The 7500-nt window shown below is 39.8% G+C and overlaps 1 protein-coding gene and 2 long non-coding RNA genes across 3 annotated transcripts in view; 2 read left to right on the top strand and 1 right to left on the bottom strand.

Annotated features, from left to right (window-relative positions):
- Positions 1-5129, top strand: part of LOC134467421 (uncharacterized) — a 5164-nt gene extending 35 nt beyond the window's left edge. The window contains exons 1-4 of the long non-coding RNA XR_010038540.1: positions 1-303; positions 3877-3979; positions 4102-4200; positions 5025-5129. The exon at positions 1-303 is cut by the window's left edge and continues 35 nt beyond it. This is a non-coding gene — a long non-coding RNA (uncharacterized LOC134467421). The remainder of the gene's footprint in view (positions 304-3876; positions 3980-4101; positions 4201-5024) is intronic.
- Positions 1-7500, bottom strand: part of doc2a (double C2-like domains, alpha) — a 52268-nt gene that overhangs the window by 21717 nt on the left and 23051 nt on the right. The gene's annotated exons all lie outside the window — the stretch shown is intronic.
- The window catches only part of LOC134467420 (uncharacterized), a 2295-nt gene continuing 988 nt past the window's right edge, over positions 6194-7500 (top strand). The window contains exons 1-2 of the long non-coding RNA XR_010038539.1: positions 6194-6362; positions 7206-7278. This is a non-coding gene — a long non-coding RNA (uncharacterized LOC134467420). The remainder of the gene's footprint in view (positions 6363-7205; positions 7279-7500) is intronic.

Genomic DNA, 7500 nt, shown 5'->3' with positions numbered 1-7500 from the left:
CAAATTAACTGTGACATTGGTAACTATTAAACAAACAAATTGGTTATCTAACAACTAATATCATTGGTTAAGAACAAATTGGTTGATTTAACAAAGATATTGGTTAACTTTAATAACAGATTGGTTGAAAAATGACTAATATCATTGGTTAAGCAAATGTTAACTAAGAGATTGGTAACTGACGCAGGTCTGACGCTCAACGTCAAGTACGTAACTCTGCTTCTCAATTTTCTGACAAAGCCGCCATCTTGGTGCTGCAGGAAAGCCGTTTGAGATATTGGTGGAATTCAAACACTTTGTGAGGTAAGTTCGTTTATTTTCAATGTTTCGTTAATAATTTCAAGACAATGCCAAATATACAGTGAATAACGAAACAGTTTCTTGTTCAGGATGGTAATTTGCAATGAATTTGTCTTCAGACCATACCTCCGCTAACAGGCCACTATTATAACTACCGGTATGCTAACTTAGCCCTAGGTTGTTTTCACAACTTTGTTGGAAAGTTTGTGTTTTGTTAGAAACAAACTCTACGAAATGTACAATATAGATTTGCTCCGAAAGAGCTATAAAACTTGTCCAGTGGTGCCAAAACACCCATGTCAGAGTCAAGACCTAGCTAAATGTCCGCTAGCAACATAGCTATCAGTGGTTTCTGGAGGAGGGCCGAAGGGAGTGCTTCCCCGCCGGCCAGAGATTGTTTGCGCCTGTAGCAACCCAATGTAAGTAGGCTGCCGGATGTGAGTGCCCGGATATCCGCCCGAGTATTTACGTCTATTTTACCTCAGCTACTCGATTTCGGTCGTGTATTTACGACAGTTTAACCTCAGCTACTTGATTTCGGTCCGATTTGAGTCTGACTGAAGATGGAAGGGAGTTGTCGTGCGTAAAGAGCCCACAGCACATCGCCGTTTTGGCGACACCAGAGTTCCTTGATCTCCCAGTCAGAAGAATAGGCTAGGCCCGGTGACCAATAACATCAAAATAATAATAATAATAAAAAAAATGAAATTATAACTTAAAAGCGAATTGATTTGGGTGTGAACATTAAACTGTCTCAACCGGGCACCCAAAGGGAATTCATCAAAAGATAACGGCGTTACTTTCTCGTCGGCATTATTTTGTTTTTATTATCCAGGAGGACTGAGCTGAAAACTGCAGCAGTCACCTTGCACAGTTCTAGCTGCTCCGAAGCACGTGCGTGTCTAAGCAAATCATCCTGCCCATTCGCAACGTTAAATAAAAAGTTTTGCACAAGACTATAGCCTAAAATAGATGCACTGTCACAGACACTGGAATAGCCCGTTTCGGAAGGCATTAAAGTCACGAGTTTACAGTCTAAATGTAGCTAGCACTCGGGAAGTTTCTGAGTTTTATTCCTTACTATAGTGAAACATAACATCAGGATATCCTATAAGTTAAAAGAATATCTGGGCATAGCCTTCTCTCTGAGTTAGAAAACAGCAGCTAGGCCTAGGCTATGCCGCATATTGTGTAGTTATTAGGCCTATTTGGTGGTGCAAAAACAACACGCGATCCATGCCGCATATTGTGCCATTATTATTGGTGATGCCGAAACAACAAAGCCAGATTGGTGACTAGAGCCTGCCTAGTACATTTAGACATAGCCTACTCATTTGATTGTGCCATGTACATTTAAAAGTGTCAGTGCAGAATTAAACTGGGCGCTGAATATAAATATTGGAACCATTTTCCCTCCGTGTCTAGATACAGTCAGAGGCGCGCGCGCACGCTCTTATTTCTGTATTATATGAAAATATCCTAAAACGGTCACAACATCAGAGGACCTTCGTGGTGGAGGATACTTGCGGCGGGGGCCGAGACCGAGTTGTTACAGGACACTCTTAATATTATTGAAGGGACAGACCATGCTCGATACTTTACCCGGTCTAAATGTAGCACTCGAAAAGTTATGCCGCATATTGTGCCGATTATTTGGTGATGCCAACAACACGTGAAACTAGGCACATTGGAGACTGCAGCCTATATAATTTAGACATCGCCTATTCATTTGATTGTGCTACTAAACTTAGACTAAAAGTGTCAGTAGATTACAGAATCAAACGGGACGCTGAAATATTGGAGCCAGTAAATTCGTGTGCAGTGGATATTGTGCAGATGTGTGTGCGCGCGCACAACTAATTTCTCTCCCATCTCTTTGCTCATCAAGCCTCCGATCTCCAAAAAGACACGGGCACTCAGGATAACTGTTTACACGAGCTGTTTAAATAGGCCTAATGTGATGCACATTCTTCATGACATGGCATGGTTTGGCCACCCTAAATTCAACATGACTGCATTCGCACATATCGTTTAAACATCCATGATGGAATTGTCACTCTTAATGTGCAAGTATTGGATATGAAAAAAAGATCCTAAAACGGCCACAACACCAGAGGACCCGTGGTGGTGTGGTGGATATTTGCGGCGGGGGCCGAGGCCGAGTTGTTACGGTAGGCCACAATCACCGTCAGGCGACACAGCGCGACTCACATAGGGTAGCTGTGGTACCGCAAAGCATTCCTGATGGTGGAAATGAATGCAAATACATGCAAATACTCTGGCGGATATCCGGGCACTCACATCCGGCAGCCTACTTACATTGGGTTGCTACAGCGCCGGCCTCTTCACCTGAAAGAGCTAGCGCTGCATGATGAGGTGGTTCGCTAGCAACAATTAGCTATAGTCTAACGGTTAAATCATGTTGCCTTTGTTGAGGGATGTTTGAAATAGCCCGATGTATTCATAACTGAATATTGGTTTCTTGTTAGAAACGAACACATTTTGGATATAATTTTGTTCTGAAGTTACAACATGCCAAGTTAGTGTTGTAAGACTGTTGGCGCCAAAGTTAAGAGCTAGCTAAATGTCCGCTAGCAACATTAGAGCTAGCCAAACTGAATAATGAATCTCTTGTCCGCTAGCAACATTAGCTAGCTAAAGTCTTTTTTTTTGTTAGAAACGAACTCCCTTTGAGTATAATTATGCTCTGAAGATATCCAGTTAATGTACTTGAGCCAAAGTAAAACACAAATACCAGAGAGAATAGCTAGCCAGAAGTTCGTTAGCAACATCAGCTTATCTTTTAGCTGACTCAGAAGCTTGAAGTAGCCACAACTTATGCCTGATTTTTATTGTTAGAAACGAACTCATTTTGACTATACACTTGCTCTGAAGTATGTTTTAACACATGTGCCTTTCCCTGTTCGTTGTGTAAAGGAAGTGAGTAAGTAAACTGATTCTGAACTTGTTATTGTGCACACAGTGTGCTGTTTTGTCCCATTCTGTTACTGCCAACTCTGTGGGCTGTTCTCTCTGTTCAGGGAGAAACCACTGTCAGCCATCAGATCGTGTTCTTTTCAATAAATAGGCATTACCTATTTGACAGATTTCTCCTGAAATAATGAGCCCAGAAACACCCAGATGTGTAGAGTGCTTAATTTTTGGCTTGATCAAAGATGCTTAATTTGTATGGTTACTGCAATAAATATTTAGATTTCTTTGCCCATCCTTTTTGGATCTACTAGTAGGCCTAGTGATTTTAGAGGTCTTAACAAGTGGGCTATGCATCAGATTTCATTTCAAGTGATGGGTAAAATATCCAGAAAGATATATAATCTGTTCTTTTTGCCCTCTAGTTTAGCACACTGAATTCTTTGAGCCATCTGGTGGCAATCCGTGTGGGAAAATGATCAATGAAAACAATTTAAGAAATGCATCTTATAGATGTTTCATATTGTAGGCCTACAGCCTATTGTGTCATGGTGGTGTTATCATTTTTCAAACTTTATTTTTGTGTAATAATTAGGCATATTGATACATAATCATGTTCATGTTCTGTGCTGTCTTGCTTTGCAGATGACAGAATATTGCTGAAGGATCCTACATGGAAGCTGGCTGATTACACGGAGTGATTCCTCTGGTGTGGTGTACCTCAGAGAAATAAACACTGTTGCAAGAGGTGAGTTTATAAAGTCACACAAAACCTATCCATGTATTTTTAAAAAGTCAAAGTTCTAACTTGCTCTGTATTTCATGCTGTCAATATGAGATGCATACTAATGTTGTGTGTTATTATTGCAGCTGAGAAGATGGCCAAGATATCCTTATTGCTGGATGGTAGCTCTGGTCGTAGTGGACCATATCTGCAAATGCTTCTGAACATTGACAGAATTTCTAAAGGTTAGCAACCATTCACAAATTTACACCACATGTATGTGTGTTTCAAATGTCTTAACAGTTTGAAGCACACACTGTTAATCAGAGATGCGTCCTGATCATGCCGTGTGTTATTTTGAGAGGATAGTTAAGGAATAATGGCAGCTGCCTGGTTACAGTACATTGATCCCCTTTGTAGCACCATGTCTAAAATGCTGAGAAAAATCAGTTTGTAAATGTAAGCATTTTTTTATAACTCTGCACCAAATGTGTGTCAAATGTCAAATGTCTACTATCTAATAGTCTGAATAACACACTCATACATGACATGACCAATATGTTATGTGCTCGGAGCGGCAGTTTACAAACGCACCCTTAGTGCCTTCTGCTGTTAGGCCAATGGCACTGAGCCCACCGTTTCATTGAGTGGAGTATTTGGGTTACATTTTGTCAATTTGTTGTATTTTCCAGGATCGTTGAGGACTCCTCCTCTATGCGTGACATCTTAGATTAGATTTAGATTTAGATTTAATTTCAAGTGATGAGTAAAATATCCAGAAAGATACATAATCTGCTCTTTTTGCCCTCCAGTTTAGCACACTGAATTCTTTGAGCCATCTGTTGTCAATCCGTCTGGGAAAATGATCAATGATATAAAACAAACAAAACAAAAAAACATTTTACATGTATACAGACATGTATCTTTTAGATGTTTCATACTCTAGGCCTATTCATCATCATATTGTGTCGTGGTGGTGACGGTGTTATCATTTTTCATTATTTTCTTGTAATAATTAGGCCTATAAATGCATAATCATGTTCATGTTTTGTGCTGTCATGCTTTGCAGATGACTGAGAATATTACTGAAGGATCCTACATGGAAGCTGTCTGATTACACTGAGTGATTCCTCTGGTGTGGTGTACCTCAGAGAAAATAAACACTGTTGCAAGAGGTGAGTTTAAGTTAGAGGTGCTCCGATTGCTCGGCTGCCGATCATGACCGGCCGATAATGGCCAAAAATAGCCTGATCGGTGATCGGAAAAACAAGCCGATAAAAAAACCGATCGAGAGATATTAAATTCCTCACGCAACCATTTCCTTTACACCTGGCGCTGCATGTAGGCGGCTCTGCACAGCTGCAACTCCACCAAAAGAAGGCATCTTTGCTTGTCTATAACTTTTCGGCATTCCCCCCTTCATTTCCACCATTCATAACCATATCTGCATCAACAATGATCTGATTTTCCGATCCATGCGCCGTTTACCTGACAATGTAATTTGCGATTGAGTACTCGCCAGTGAGCCATTTTACGTTATAACCTGTGTAGTTGCCTCGGTCAGCACGCGACAACTTCACGTTGTCAGCACAAACATGTCAATTATTGTTTTCAAAGTTGTAATTGGCAGTCAGTCGATTAGTTTGATAGTCGCTGAAACACCAAACAGCGACAGATGTGGTTAAAACTTGAGAGAGAGAGAGATTCAGAACGGTAGTGGAGCACTGCAGCTGTGGACGGTGACAGAGAGGGGAGGGGCTCTCCTCACGAGGCTGCTCATTTAAAGCGACAGGTTGTTTTTTTCTCGTATGTGGAAAACTATTTGATGTAATGTTTCTGTTTCAATTCAATCTTAATTAAATAGTTTAGTTATTCTATGCAATAACTTATACATTGATTAATACTGTAGACTATATAACCAACACTAGTCTAATAATAATAATAATAATAATAATAATAATAATAGCCTAATAATAGACATGTGCAAATTAAGATTTATTGGTTTATGGGCAGACATGGTAGGCCTATTCAATAAGGATAATTAATAGGCTATTAAAAAAAATAGGAAATCATTTTTGTGATCGGCAATGATCGGTAATCGGCAGATAAAGATTTTTGGTGATCGGTATCGGTGATCGGGCCAAAAAATGGTGATCGGAGCACCTCTAGTTTAAGTTCATGAATTCACACAAAACCAATCCATGTATTTTTATAAAAGTCAAAGTGCTAAACATGCTATGTATTTCATGCTGTCAATATGAGATGCAAATTAATGTTGTGTGTTGTGTGTTAATGTTGTGTGCAGCTCAGAAGATATCCTTATTGCTGGATGGTTGCTCTCTGGTCGTACTTGAGCCCCCTGGACCATGTCTGCAAATGCTTCTGAACATTGACAGAATTTCTAAAGGTTAGCAACCATTCACAAATGTACACCACATGTATGTGTGTTTCAAATGTCTTAACAGTTTGAACCACACACTGTTAATCAGAGATGCATCCTGTTCATCTTGTGTGTTATTTTGAGAGGATAGGTCGCCAGCGACCCTATTCACTTGCTGAAAATGCTTAAATACATCATAACAACATTGCTATGACATTACATAGAGCCATAACGCTGCACTACAGGGTTAAGGATGGCAGCTGCCTGGTTACAGTACATTGATCCCCTTTGTAGCACCATGTCTAAAAATACTGAAAAAAAACAGTTTCTAAATATACCGGTAAGCAAATTTTAATAAATCTGCACCAAATGTGTGTTTCAAATGTCTACTATCTAACAGTCTGAATAACACACTCGTACACAGTGGTGGACAAAGTAAAAGTACTTTTGTGGTGTAATTACAACAGTAGCACATGATATTACATAGCTGTTAAACCGTTTGCTCCAGTATACCTACCTATTGAGATAGACTGTGTTATTACTGAAAAACAATAAAAACCTAACAAGAACCCACCACAAACTCAATCCAACCTGTGCAGAATCAGCTCGTCGTAAGACAAGTACATTGGTCTACTTTTTACTCAGATAAGTTACCTGTGTTGGAAAGAAACTGTTTTTTTTTGTTTTTTTTTTAACTTTTACTTTGTCCACCACTGCTCATACATGACATTACCAATTGTTGTGTGCTCAGAGCGGCAGTTTACAAACGCACCCTTGGTGCCTTCTGCTGTTAGGCCTATGACACTGAGCCCACCGTTTCATTGAGTGGAGTATTTGGGTTACGTTTTCTCAATTTGTTGTATTTTTCAGGATCGCTGAGGACTCCCCCTCCATGCGTGACATCTTTGAGAAATTTCCACGCTTTCTGGAGATGCCAAGTTTGGTACGTCTGCCAGACATTTTTTTAACCTTTATTTAGAAAGAACAAGTCACGATATAGTTGTGTGCATTGTTGATTTTGGCTATACTTGGTGTTAATTAAGCTTCCTGATACTGCATGATCCGTTCACTCAGTAGAGTGAAGCTTTCTATATAACCTGTTAAAACAGGGCGTTATAACCATATTACCAGAATGGCAATTACTGAGCATTACTAAAGGCCCTAT

The sequence above is a fragment of the Engraulis encrasicolus genome, chromosome 17 (genome assembly GCF_034702125.1).
Source record: "Engraulis encrasicolus isolate BLACKSEA-1 chromosome 17, IST_EnEncr_1.0, whole genome shotgun sequence".
Lineage (NCBI taxonomy): Eukaryota > Metazoa > Chordata > Actinopteri > Clupeiformes > Engraulidae > Engraulis > Engraulis encrasicolus.
The sequence above is the reverse complement of the archived record's forward strand: the minus strand, read 5'-3'. Positions and strand labels throughout refer to the sequence as shown.